This window comes from Carlito syrichta, unplaced genomic scaffold, assembly GCF_000164805.1.
Source record: "Carlito syrichta isolate Samal-C Ts95f unplaced genomic scaffold, Tarsius_syrichta-2.0.1 Scaffold315466, whole genome shotgun sequence".
Taxonomy (NCBI): domain Eukaryota; kingdom Metazoa; phylum Chordata; class Mammalia; order Primates; family Tarsiidae; genus Carlito; species Carlito syrichta.
In genome coordinates, this window is record NW_007259562.1 from 592,568 (window position 1) to 605,876 (window position 13,309).

The 13,309-nt window shown below is 37.4% G+C and overlaps 1 protein-coding gene across 1 annotated transcript in view; it reads right to left on the minus strand.

The window, feature by feature from the left end:
* CXADR (CXADR, Ig-like cell adhesion molecule) overlaps window positions 1–13,309 on the minus strand; it is a 67,470-nt gene that overhangs the window by 1,228 nt on the left and 52,933 nt on the right. The window lies entirely within an intron of this gene.

Here is a 13,309-nt window from a genome sequence, read left to right on the forward strand (position 1 = left end):
ACTATTTCAGTCATTGCACTGTTCCCTTATAGGTGCTAGAGAGTTTTGTGATAATGACAGATTTGCGGACAATTTGTATCAAGTTGGAAAGTTTCAAGCATTTTAATCACGAAATTAGTATTTATTAATTTGCTTATGCTTTAGGTAAATTGGTCCTCGTATCTGCTAGTTACACATCTGCAGATTGAACCAGTGGTGGATGCAAAAATTCAAAATAAAAATACAAATTTAAAAATACAATATAGCCACTATTTACATGACATTTGCATTGTATTATGTGTTATGAGTCATCTTGAGATGATTTAAGGATATGCATAGGTTATGTGCAAATACCATTTTAAATCAGAAATTTGAACATCTGAGGATTTGGGTATCTGAAGGGGTTCTGGAACCAAGGGATAATTGTACAGGCTTGTTGGGAAAATTGGAAGCATAATAATGTCAAGAAGGGATGCGTTATTTTTGGCACATACCTAGTAACCAGAATATTTTTTCCATGTTCCTACAAAATCTCTTCATCAGTTCAGACAACTTAATGACAGATCCCCTTGTGGAAACCACTAATTTTGAATTTGCATACAGGTACATGTATTACCCATAGAGGATTCTTCCTTTTATTCACTGCCCATCCTCCACCTTGTTCGAAAATTGATGTAGAAAAGAAAGCTCTAATAAATATAGCTTTTCCAATCCATTCCTAACAAAATGAAAGTGTCACTCTATGCAGTTTTGTTTTACTAGCAAGTATGAGGAACAAAAGTTTGTCAAACCCCTTTTCAATGGTAATTACGACTGGGAGTTAGAACTCAGTCTGTCTTCCTTAGATAACACCAGGAGAGCTCTTAATGAAGACAAAACATGGCTGCATAACTTCAGCTCAAAAGCCTTGCTAGGGTATTTCACAGGCATGGTCTGTCACTGAACAATGAAGATAATTTGTTTTAATTATCCATTTTGTATTTGTAGTCATAACTGCAAAGCTCTAAATTTTGAGGTTTGAAAAATACAATTCTTTTGGCAAGTTCTATTACATCAATACTAAAGTGTGCTTTTTTTTAGTATAATATTTATCCCCAAGTGTTTAACTTCCTAGTAAACTATGATTTCAACCTAATAAAGCATTCATGTTGACTTCTATTCAACTATCACAGGTATGTGATAATTTCTTTTTTGATGATCGGGAAGAGGAAAAAAAACTGAAAGCATCTATCATATACATTTTATCTTGCAGAATAGCCATTCTATCCATTTTACAGATAATAGTAAACAATAAAGCTATTTTTATTACTACATTTTTTATTACTACATACCAAGAACTTTTTTTTCTTTTTTGAGTCAGAGTCTCACACCATTGCCCAGGCTGGAGTGCGGTGGCACTTTCATGGCCACCCCAGCATTGACCTGCTTGGACTCAGATCCTTCCGCCTCAGCCTTCCACGTAGTGGGAACTACAGGCACGAGCTACCGCGCCCAGCTAATTTCTGACATATTGTAGAGATGAGGTCTCACCAAGTTGCTCGAGCGGGTCTGGAACCCGCGGGCTCAGGCAATCCACTCACCTTGGCTTCCCAAAGTGCTGGGAGCTTCTCCATATACTCTCTAGAATTTGTATTTCAGTGGGTAAAGCAGTAACATTGTGAGACTCTTAGAGAAACAGTACAATATCCCTGCATGACAAATGGCACTTATGGGAAGTTGTTAAAGAGAAACAGTACAATATCCCTGAATTACAAATGGCATCATACTGGGAAGTTGTAGTGCAAGCACTAAAGAGAAGGCTTGTGCAATTTCTGTTTAAAACGTGTACACTTTATTCACTGCAGAAACCATCACTCGCTTTCCAGTTTAAGAGCATTAGGCCATCTCCCATGTTCCTCTGTTCTTTCACATATAATCTTAAGGATAACAGGGACCAGAATGGAAGCACTTTTAACTCCTAGCAAAGCAAATTCACAGTTAAGATTTGTAGCAGATACATCACTGTAATTAGGATGGTTTGATGTTTATTCCATAAAGGATATAATCAACACATATAAAAGCAATGAACTTGTTTCTACTCTCAAAATGTCAACAGCTAGCTATAGAACAAACTTCCATAAAAGACAGAAACATAGTCATGGGAGACTTTTTGCTTAAATGCCATAGGACTTGAAATACCAACTGTTATGTATATAACACACACACACAGACACACACACACATATACACACACACACATATACAAATACTTATAAAACTGATACAATATTATAAATCGAGGAATACGGGTAAAAGCATTTCTATCCAGACTAAAAGTTTCATAGACCATTTTGATACATAATTTTAGTATGATGACCAATAAATATATGAACTGCACTAGCTATACAATGCAAATGAAACATCTATTTTGGAAATCATAAAATTAATAATGCCTAATATTAGTGAGAGTGTGTGTGGAGAAGCAGTCTCACAGTATTAGTAGATATTTTGGCTGGGTGCAGTGGCTCACACCTATAATGTAATCCCAGCATTTCAGGAGGCTGAGGCAAGAGGATTGCTTGAGCCTAGGAGTTTAAGACCGCCCGGGCAACATAGCAAGACCTCGTCTCCAAAAAAAAGAAAAGAAAAGAAAAATTAGCTGGGTGTGTTGGTACATGCCTATAGTCCCAGTTACGCAGGAGGCTGAGGTGGAAGGCCCACCTGAGACCAGGAGGGTCTGTGAGCTGTGATTGTGCCACTGCCTCAAGCCTGGGTGACAAAGTAAGACCCCCAACAAAAAATAAATAAAAATTTTAAAATTAAAAAAATTAAAAAGTAAAGGTTTAAAGGGGAGAGAAGTTATACCTCTCTGAGGTGCATAACCTTTGATCGAGCAATTATACTTCTAGAAATTTATCTACAGAAATGCTCAAACAAGAGGGCCATTATCTAAGTGTTCATGGCAAAATTATTTGGGATGGTAAAAATAGCAAAAAATGGAATAGCCATCCATGAGAAAAAATAGATTTAAAAATATATCTAGGCTGGGTGCGGTGGCTCAGGCCTGTAATCCCGGCACTTTGGGAAGCCAAGGCAAGAGGACTGCCTGGGCTCAGGGGTTTGAGACCAGCCTGGGCAACTTGGTGAGACCTCATCTCTACAATAAATCAAAAAAATAAGTCAGGCGTGGCAGCACTTGCCTGTAGTTCCAGCTACTTGGAAGGCTGAGGCGGAAGGATCACCTGAGCTCAGCAGGTCGAGGCTGTGGTGGTACCACTGCACTCCAGCCTAGGTGACAGAGTGAGACTCCAACTCAAACAAAAAAAAAATATGCCTAGAATGATGCCAATATTATCTGGAAAGATAAATAGTTAACAGTAGTTACTGTTCTCGGGGAAGGGAGGCAAATACAGAGAATTTTATTTTTCTACTTTGTACATTTCAATCTGAAATTCTGTACTGAGAATTATCACTTTGTAACTGGAGAGGTAAAAAGACAAATACCTTTTAAAAGGATTTAATTTAAGACATGTTGAATGGATTTATTTTTAGTAGACACAAATACTATACATTACTGATAAACTCTGTGTATGTCTCAAGTGCAATGTGGGTATATGGTTTTATGTTTACGATCATACTGTATTTAAAAGGAAATATTCAAAAATAATAAATGCTTGCAATAGGATAGTGGTATTACATATTTTCTCCCAGTGTTCCCAGTGATTATATAATAATTTTATGAGAAAAATGTTAAATATAGTACTTTGTGGGAGAAAAACCTCTTTTATTATGAAAAGGTATTAAGTACCTGGAAATAAATTTAACAACAACAAAATGGATTGAGTCCTATTAGGGGAGAGAAAAAATTACAAAAACTTGTGAAAGACAAAACGGAAAGAATTATATATTTCTAAATGGAATAAGTATTATTAAAATTTTACTTTTTTACAAATTAACATATAAAGTTAATATAAATCATAATTTAAAATCCCAATGAAATTATATGTAACTAGAAAGCCTGATTTTAAGAGTACATGGAAGAATAAGATTCAAGAATTATCAACAATTTAAAAAAAAAACAGTAGGTGGAGAGTATTCTTCCTTTTACATGATTCATTCATGTATACTTTATAACATGGGAATCAACTAACACACCAGTAAAACAGAATTAGCCGGGGATGGTGGCTCATGTCTGTAATCCCAGCACTTTGGGAGATGAAGGTGAGAGGATGAAGACCCAGGGGTTCGAGACTGGCCTGGACAACTTGGCAAGACCGCATCTCTATAATAAATCAAAAAATTAGCTGGGTATGGTGGTGCGCACCTGTGGTTCCAGTTACTTGGAAGGCTGAGGTGGAAGGATTGTCTGAGCCCAGTGGGTAGAGGCTGCAGTGGCCATGAGCATGCCACTGCACTTCAACCTGGGCAGGAGATTGAGACTCCTCAAAAAAAAAAAACAACCCCCCCCCAGAATTACAGGTGCAGAACCAGAAGCATTTATATATACATGTTTGTTTAGTGAATGTGGCTTTTCAAATTAAAGAACTCACTAAACAAAACTTAATACCAAACCATTTGGCTATCAATTTAAAAAATTTTAAATCCCTACTTCAAACCATAAAAATAAATTCCAAATATATTAGAGAAATCATGTTAAGAAACTATAAAAGTACCAGAAGAAATGTGGAAGGAGATATTTATAAACTTTACTTTTGAAAATGTTCCTCACAGCAGGAAGATAGGCAGTTTGGAATGAAAAATAAAAAGTTTAAATTTTCACAAAATGCCAGGCGCGGTGGCTCACACCTATAATCCCAGCACTTTGGGAGGCCAAGGCAAAAGGATTGCTTGAGGTCAGGAGTTTGATCAGTAAGAGCAAGACCTTGTCTCTACAAAAAAAAAAAAAAAAAAGAGCTGGGCATGGTGGCGCACGCCTGTAGTCCCTGCTACTCGGGAGGATCAGATGGAAGGATTGCCTGAGCCCAGGAGGTCGAGACTGTGGTGAGCTGAGATTGTTGTGATCACACCACTGCACTCCAGCCTGGGTGAAAGAGTGAGAGTCCAACTCAATTTTTTTTTTTAAACAAAAGAAGATGAATTAATAATCCTATACACAAAAAATTTCTATGTATAATTAGAGTAAATTATTTTATGGAACCAAACCAATGAAGTAATACAAATGGCTAAAAACAAAAGATGTGCTAATGACACACTAATGCCAAGGGAATTTAATTGTAAGTTGAGATCATGAAATGCCATTTTTCACCTAGCAAATTAACATTGAGAAAACTGGTTTGCCTTCTATTTGGAAGGCAATCTGACAATGCCAGGAAAAAAATGTAATCTGTAAAAAACTTCTTACTCTGTAATTCAATCCATATATCTAGAAGACAGCCCATGGAAGTACTTTCACAACTGTACAAAATTAATGTATAAGAATATTTATTTTGCAGCATTATTTGAAATAATGAAAGATTATAATTCAAACTGTGTAAAAACATGAGGCTTGTAAAAGAATGCTCTGTGTCTACTGACATGGATAGATGCCCCTGATATCCTATGTTATGGCTGGGGATAGGTGTAAAAAATGAGGATAATAGTAGAACTTAATAGGCTTATAGTGTAATTAAATGAGATGATTAATGTCAAACACTCCAATACCTGGCAAGTATCAAATGCTCAATAAATCGCATTATGTTTACATAAGGTGTGTGAAGGGTGAAAATAGAGACAGGAAGGGTAATAAGTAAACCCATCTAAATTTATCACAGGCTGTTACCATTATAGGTCATATGTATGCATACATATATAAAGCAATTGACTTTGCAAAATGAAAATTTCCATAAGTGCTTTCCATTCTGTAATAAACCTGTGTCAGTTCTACACATCACAGATGAGGAAACTGAGTCTCAGAGTGTTGCCACAGGTAGCCTAAATAGAAGGGTATCAAACCCAGGCAGTTTGACTCCCCGACACGTTCTTTTTGGAGCTACACAGAAGGTTGCGATGATAGCGGCTACATTGTTCCTACCCTTAAAATTAATGATAGCATGTTTTGTTTTGTTTTGTTGTTTTGTCATTTGGAAAGCAATAAAATAGATAACATTTTGGTATAAAATAGATAACAGATTTCAAATGAAAAGGACTAAATCACCTATAAAAACTACTGGCCACTAGAGGGCATCAGATATTCTTTGCCAACTTAAAAACTGAAGGTTCTATTTGCAAATAACAATCTTCCTTCTATATTAAAAGCATTAGTGGTTATAGTTTAAATCACTGCTTTTCCTATGGGTTTACATGTAGAAATTGCCACTGGTAATGGAGAATTTTAATCAAGTATGCCATAGTTATTATATTCAACAAACATTTATTACAATTATTTTTCGGTTCATGAAATCCATGTTGTTCATTCGGAAAAAAATTAAATACTCAAAAGCACAAAGACAGATAATCAGAAACACTTATCATCCCTCCAATAGAGATAACCACTGTTAATATTTTAATGGGACAGGAGAGTTTTGACTTTATAAATTCCTGAATTGTTGTGTTATGTCAGACATTCATTGTATGGTCACAAAATTTGAAAACATGGAATACTTCCTTAGTGTCATTGATTTTTTCCCCTAAAGCATGACATTTAATGGTTTCATGGCATGTTTATGTGTGCCTTTTGATTTCACCAATATTTATTATTAGATATTAAGCTAGATTTCTTGGAAATTTCTTTTCGATCATATATCTCAGTGGTGGTGGTGGTCAGAAGAATTCCTTTAAAGTTCAGAAACAAGCTGGTGGCTTATACCTGTAATCCCAGCACTTTGGAAGGTGGAGGCAAGAGGACTGCCTGAGATGAGGGGTTCGAGACCAGCCTAAGAAACATGGTGAGATCTCGTCTCTACAATAAAAAAAAAAATTAGCTGGGCATGGTGTGCATGACTGTGGTTCCAGCTACTTGGAAGGCTAAGGTGGAAGGATCACCTGAGCCTAGCAGGTCAATGAGACGGTGGTTATGAACATGCCACTGTATTCCCGTCTGGGTGACAGAATAAGACTCCGACTCAAAAGGAAAAAAAAAACAAAAAACTGCCAACATTTGGAATTCATATGTAGAAAATATAGATAAAATTTTTAGAGTAAAATTAATAAGTAAAACTGTAAAATCCAACAGAACAGCCAGAGTGATAGACTATTTGTTTCATTAAGTGCAACAGAAAAAATATTGTTCTTGCATCTTTTTTTTTTTTTTGAGTTGGAGTCTTATTCTGTTGCCCAGGCTGGAGTGCAGTGGCAAGTTCACAGTCACCACAGCCGTGACCTGCTGGGCTCAGGCAATCCTTCTGCCTCAGCCTCCCAAATAGCTAGAACTACAGGTGCATGCACCACGCCTAGCTAATTTTTTGTTTTTGTAGAGATGAGGTCTCATGTTGTTGCCCAGGCTGGTCTTGAACTCCTGGCCTCAGGTGATTCTCCCTCCAGCCTGGATGACAGAGTGAGACTTCGACTAAAAAAAAACAAAAAAACAAAAAAAGGGGGCAGGGCTCGGTGGCTCAGCCTGTAATCCTGGTACTTTGGAAGCCTGAGGCAAGTGGACTGCCTGAGTCTGTAGGTTCGAGATCAGCCCAGGCAACTTGGCGAGACCTCGTCTCTACAATAAATAAAAAATTAGCCGGGTGCGGTAGCAAGCGCCTGTAGTTCTGGCTACTTGGAAGGCTGAGGCAGAAGGATTGCTGGAGCCCAGCAGGTCGACACTGGGGTAGCTGTGAGCATGCCACTGCACTCCAGCCTGGGCAACGGAGTGAGACTCCAACTCAAAAATAAAATAAAGTGTATTTTACATTTTTGAATTTTGCCTTAAATGACTGCAACAGGAAAAATATAAAAGTCAGTTTTAATATTTGAATTATTAATAAATAATATCCATTTGCGTTTCTTTTATGTCTGGCTAATTGTACCCCCTAATTCTGTCTGCTGGGTTTATATGAGAGGAGGGCAAGACAAAGAAACACAGAGGAACCATTATGATAAATCATTCTATAAAAATTTCACCCAGTTGTATTACTGCTTCTAAAAATTTTTTTCCTAGTCAGGGGTCTCATTCTACTGCCCAGGCTGTAATGCAGTGGCACAATAATGGTTCACCACATCCTCAAACTCCTGGACTCAAACAATCTTTCTGCCTCAGCCTCCTGAATAGCTGGGACTATAGGTGTGCACCACCACACCTGGCTAATTCTAAACATTTTTTTGTAGAAACACATCTCACTATGTCGCCCAGGCTGGTCACAAGGAATCCTTATTGTGGATATCTTGCTCACAGTGTTTACACGATGTCCAGAACTCTTTGGTGTGTGTAAAAAAAAAAAACTATACATGTCAGCCAGGCGCGGTGACTCATGACTGTAATCCCAACACTTTGTAATCCCAACAATTTGGGAGGCGGAGGCGAGAGACTTGCGTAAACTCAGAGGTTCAAGACCAGCCTGAGCAACATGGCGAGACCACATCTCTACAATAAATCAAAAATTAGCCTGGCGTGGTGGCGCATGCCTGTGGTTCTAGCTACTTGGAAGGCTGAGACAGAAGGATCACCTGAGCCCAGCACGTAGACACTTCGGTGGCCGTGAGTATGCCGCTGCAATCCAGCCTGGGCGACAGAGTGAGACTTCAACTCAAAAAAATAAAATAACTAGACATGTCTAGACTAGTATATCAGTAAAGCTGTCATTAGAAAGAAAAAGCATAAATATTTTGAACATAAAGTTAACAAAAGGTGCAGACTGAAGGACAGAAATAATAGCCTGAATATTGACTGCCAAGTGACAAAACAGAACGTATTTAAGATCTGATTTTTTTTTTGGTCAGAGAATCTCACTCTGTCACTCAGGCTGGAGTGCTATGGCACAATCACGGCCTCTTTCCTTAGAAGACTATTTTCACATTGTTGTTACAGACCAAAGTAAATCAAAGAAAAAGCTTTCATAATAATCATCACATACTGGTGGCTTAATACCAGCCAGGTGCATGCTAGCTGCTTTAACATGAAGTATCTCATATACGTTCATGAGGTATATACAATTTGGCCACCATTTGTTCAGTGACTGAGCTAGGATATGAATCTCTATCTAATCCCAGCCCAAAGGCTTAACCATTACACCTACTGCTTCTAACAGAATCCTTCCACTTAAATCACAGGCAAGCACAAACCTTTTCCACCCAAGTTTACTGCACACACAAAAAGGGAAATAACCATTTCTTACTTATGCAAGCCTTGAAAATCTAACTTGTGGCCCTAATGGATCCCTTTCTAGCACAGCAACAAAAAGAAGAAACGGAGTTAAGATCATTCTATATGAGGTAATACATTCATGAGCAGCCCTATATTTCTAGCCCAGGATACACGGCAAGATATTTTAAGAGTTGGGACAGATAATAATGAGGTCTTTCTGGTAAATTTTTCCCAAAGAAAGGGTCCATAAAGGAATCCCATGTGTTAACTGCATGGCTCGTACTCTAAAACTGACCACAAACTTGATCTTAAGTCAACCTTGAATAAATTACAAAAAAACTGAAATCATGCCAAGCATCTTCTCTAACCACAAAGGAATAAAACTAGAAACCAACACCAAAAAGGAACCTCAAAAACACACAAATACATGGAAATTAAAAAACTTGCTCCTGAATGATTCTGGGTAAACAACAAAATCAAGACAGAAATTTAAAAAATTATTTGAAGCAAATGAAAATGAAGACACACAACACACCAAAACCTCTGGGACACTGCCAAAGCCGTACTGAGAGGAAAAGTTATTGCCCTACACACCCATATCATGAAAAGAAAAAAATCTCAATTTAACATCTCATCTAAGGGAAATAGAAAAACAGGAACAAACTAGAAGCAAAGCTCGCAGAATAAAAGAAGTAACCAAAATAAATCAAAAACAGAAATAAATGAAATTGAGACCATAAAAACCATACAAAGGATCAACGTGGTCGAAAGCTGGTTCTTTGAAAGGATAAACAAGACTGACAGACCTCTAGCCCAACCAACAAAAAAGAGAGAGAGAGAATCCAACTACATTTAGGAGCAAAAAAGACAATGTTACAGCTGACCCAGAAGAAATACAAAAATTATCAGAGATTATCATCAACATCTATATTGTGCAAATTAGAAAATCTAGAGGAAGAAGGATAAATTCCTGGAATCACACAACGTCCCACAATTAAAACAGGAAGAAATTGAAACCCAAACAGACCAGTAATGAGCCAAGAAATTGAATCAGTAATAAAATACTTACCTACCAAAAAAAAAAAAGCCCAGGACCTGATGGTGTTTCACAGGTGAATTCTACCAGGCATACAAAGAAGAGCTGACACCAAAATTACCAAAATTATTCCAAACAATTCCCTAACTCATTCTACAAAGCCAACATCATCTTAATACTTAAAAAAAAAAAAAAAAAAAGGCAAAGACTTATAAACAAAGAAAGAAAGTTATAGTCTAATTTTTTTGGTGAGCACAGATGCAAAAATCCTCAACAAAATCCTAGCAAACTGCATCCAGGAATACATAAAAAAATTATTCATCATGACCAGGTGGGGTTTATTCCCAGAATGCAATGCTGGTTCAACATATGCCAGTCAATAAACGTAATTCACACATAAACAAAAGTAAAGCCATGGCTATCTCAGTAGATGCAGAAAAAGCACTACTAAAAGTCCAACATGATAAAAAACTTCAACCACCAATGCATCAAAGGAACATTCCTCAAAATAATAAAAATCATCCATGATAAACCCATAGACAGCATCATACTCAATGAGCGTAAGTTGGAAGAATTCCCATCAAGAATTGGAACAAAGGCCGGGCTCGGTGGCTCAGCCAGTAATCCCAGCACTTTGGGGGGCCGAGGTGAGTGGATTGCCTGAGCCCGCGGGTTCGAGACCCGCCTGGGCAACTTGGCGAGACCTCATCTCTACAATAAATCAAAAATCAGCGGGCATGGTAGCGCGTGCCTGCAGTTCCAGCTACTTGGAAGGTGGAGGTGGAAGGATTGCCGGAGCCCAGCAGATTGAGGCTGTGGTGGCCGGGAGCGGCCGCTGCACTCCAGTCTAGGCGGCAGAGTGAGACTTCAACTCAAAAAAAAAAGAATTGGAACAAGACAAGGATGGCCACACGCACTCCTCCTATTTCACATACTACTAGAATTCCTAGCCAGAGCAATCAGGCAAGAGAAATAAATAAACGGTATCTAAATAAGAAAAGAGGAAGTTAAATTATCTCTCTTTACAGAGGATATGATTGCATATCTGGAAAATCTTAAAGATTCCACAAAAAGACTCTTAGCACTCATAAGCAACTTTAGTAAAGTCTCAGGTTACAAAATCAGTGCTCAAAAATCAGTTACATTTCCATATATATTCAAGCAGAGAACAAAATCAAGAACACAATTCCACTTACAATAGCCACAAGAAATAAGATACCTCAGAATATATCTAACCAAAGAGGTCAAACATCTCTACAGTGAGAATTACAAAACACTGAAAGAAATCAAAGATGATACAAACAAACGGAAAAACAGTCCATGCTCACGGATGGGAAGACTCAATATTGTTAAAATGTCCTTACTGCCTAAAGCAATCTAGAGATCCAACATAATTCCATCAAATTACCAGCATTATTTTTCACAGATCTAGAAAAACAATACTTAAATGTGAATACTTTGCATATCAATACTTTTATAAGAATGCAAAAAAAGAGTCCAAATAGCCAAAGCAATCCTGAGCAAAAAGAACAAAGCCAGAGGCATCACACACTGCTAGACTTCAAACTTTATTACAAGGCTACAGTTACCAAAACAGCACAGTGCTGGTACAAAAATAGACACATAAACCAATGCAACAGAACTGAGAGCTCTGAAATAAAACCACTGTCTTACAACCATCTCACCTTTGACTAAGTTGACAGAAACGAGCACTGGGGAAAGGACACCCAATTTAACAAATAGTGCTGGGAAAACGGACTAGACAAATGCAAAAGAATGAAGCTAGATCCCTTCCTCTTGCCATATACAAAAATTAAGATGGATTAACAACTTAGATATAAGATCTCAAATCATAAAAAATCTTTGAAGAAAGCCTAAGGAATACACTTCTAGACAACGGCCTAGGCAATGAATTCACGACTAAGATCCCAAAAGCAAAAGCAAAAGCAACAAAAACCAAAATTGACAAGTGGGACCTAATCGAAATAGAGCTTCTGCACAGCAAAAGATACCATCAACCAAGTTAACAGACAGCCTACAGAATGGGACAAAATATTTGCAAACTATGCATCCAACAAAGAACTAATATTCAGAGTCAAGTATTTCAAGTACTGCTTTTAGTACTAAAGTGAATGATAAACAAAAGTAATACAAGTATGTTGGAGAAAATTTGGAAGACTGCTACCCAAATAATCTGTTAAAATTTGGTATATCTTTCCCATAACCATCATAGACATTTTTAAATTTTCTATTTTAACATTTAAAATATGCCAGAAAACTTTTTAAAAAATTTTTTTGGCAGAACCTTAACTGCTATGTAAATTTCTTCACTTAACTATATCACAATGCTTTGCCATAACATTATAAGAAGTTTCAATCAAATCTCTGTATATATATGTTCAATCCTGAACATAGCAGATAGTGTATCTTTCAGTTGACAGAGCAGAGATTACATTTCCTTTCAAGCAAGTGTTTAATTTTACTTTGCGTTCAGTTGTTTCTGTGACCACATAAAATATCCCCTCCTTGTCGAATTAAAAGATTGGTGAATGTTGGGGGAGTATGATTTCCCAACAGGTTGCAAATTGCAGTCACTGATTATCTTTTCTATCACACACTCTCCTCCAGAATCACAAGGTCAGTTCTACTGTTCCCCCAAAAATGTTCTCATTGTTGACAGTTCTGGGACTATGTGAGAAGAAAAATGTCTTACTTAGGAACGTTAAAAGAACATAGTGCCAACAGCCAACATTCTGCATGGAATAGTGTGTGACAGCTGACCTAACCCGTGACCTAGACATAGCTTCTTTTCAAATGTAAGATAATGCATTTTCTTCATTAGTTTAGTTTGTGCTGATTCCATAAAACTGCTCTTGGCAAAAACTCCAGTTACTTGAAGAGACCAAAGGTAAATTAAGGAGACACACACTGTGATGAGGATCTATATGGCAATGGCTTGATATGAATGTAGCCAGAGTTGCTGCAGTTATTATCATCAATAAAGCTTACTGAGAATCTGTTGTGTTGAAAATTTGGATGGAAAGATGCTTCTGCCTTTGAGAAGTCTGACATCTGCTGAGAAAGAG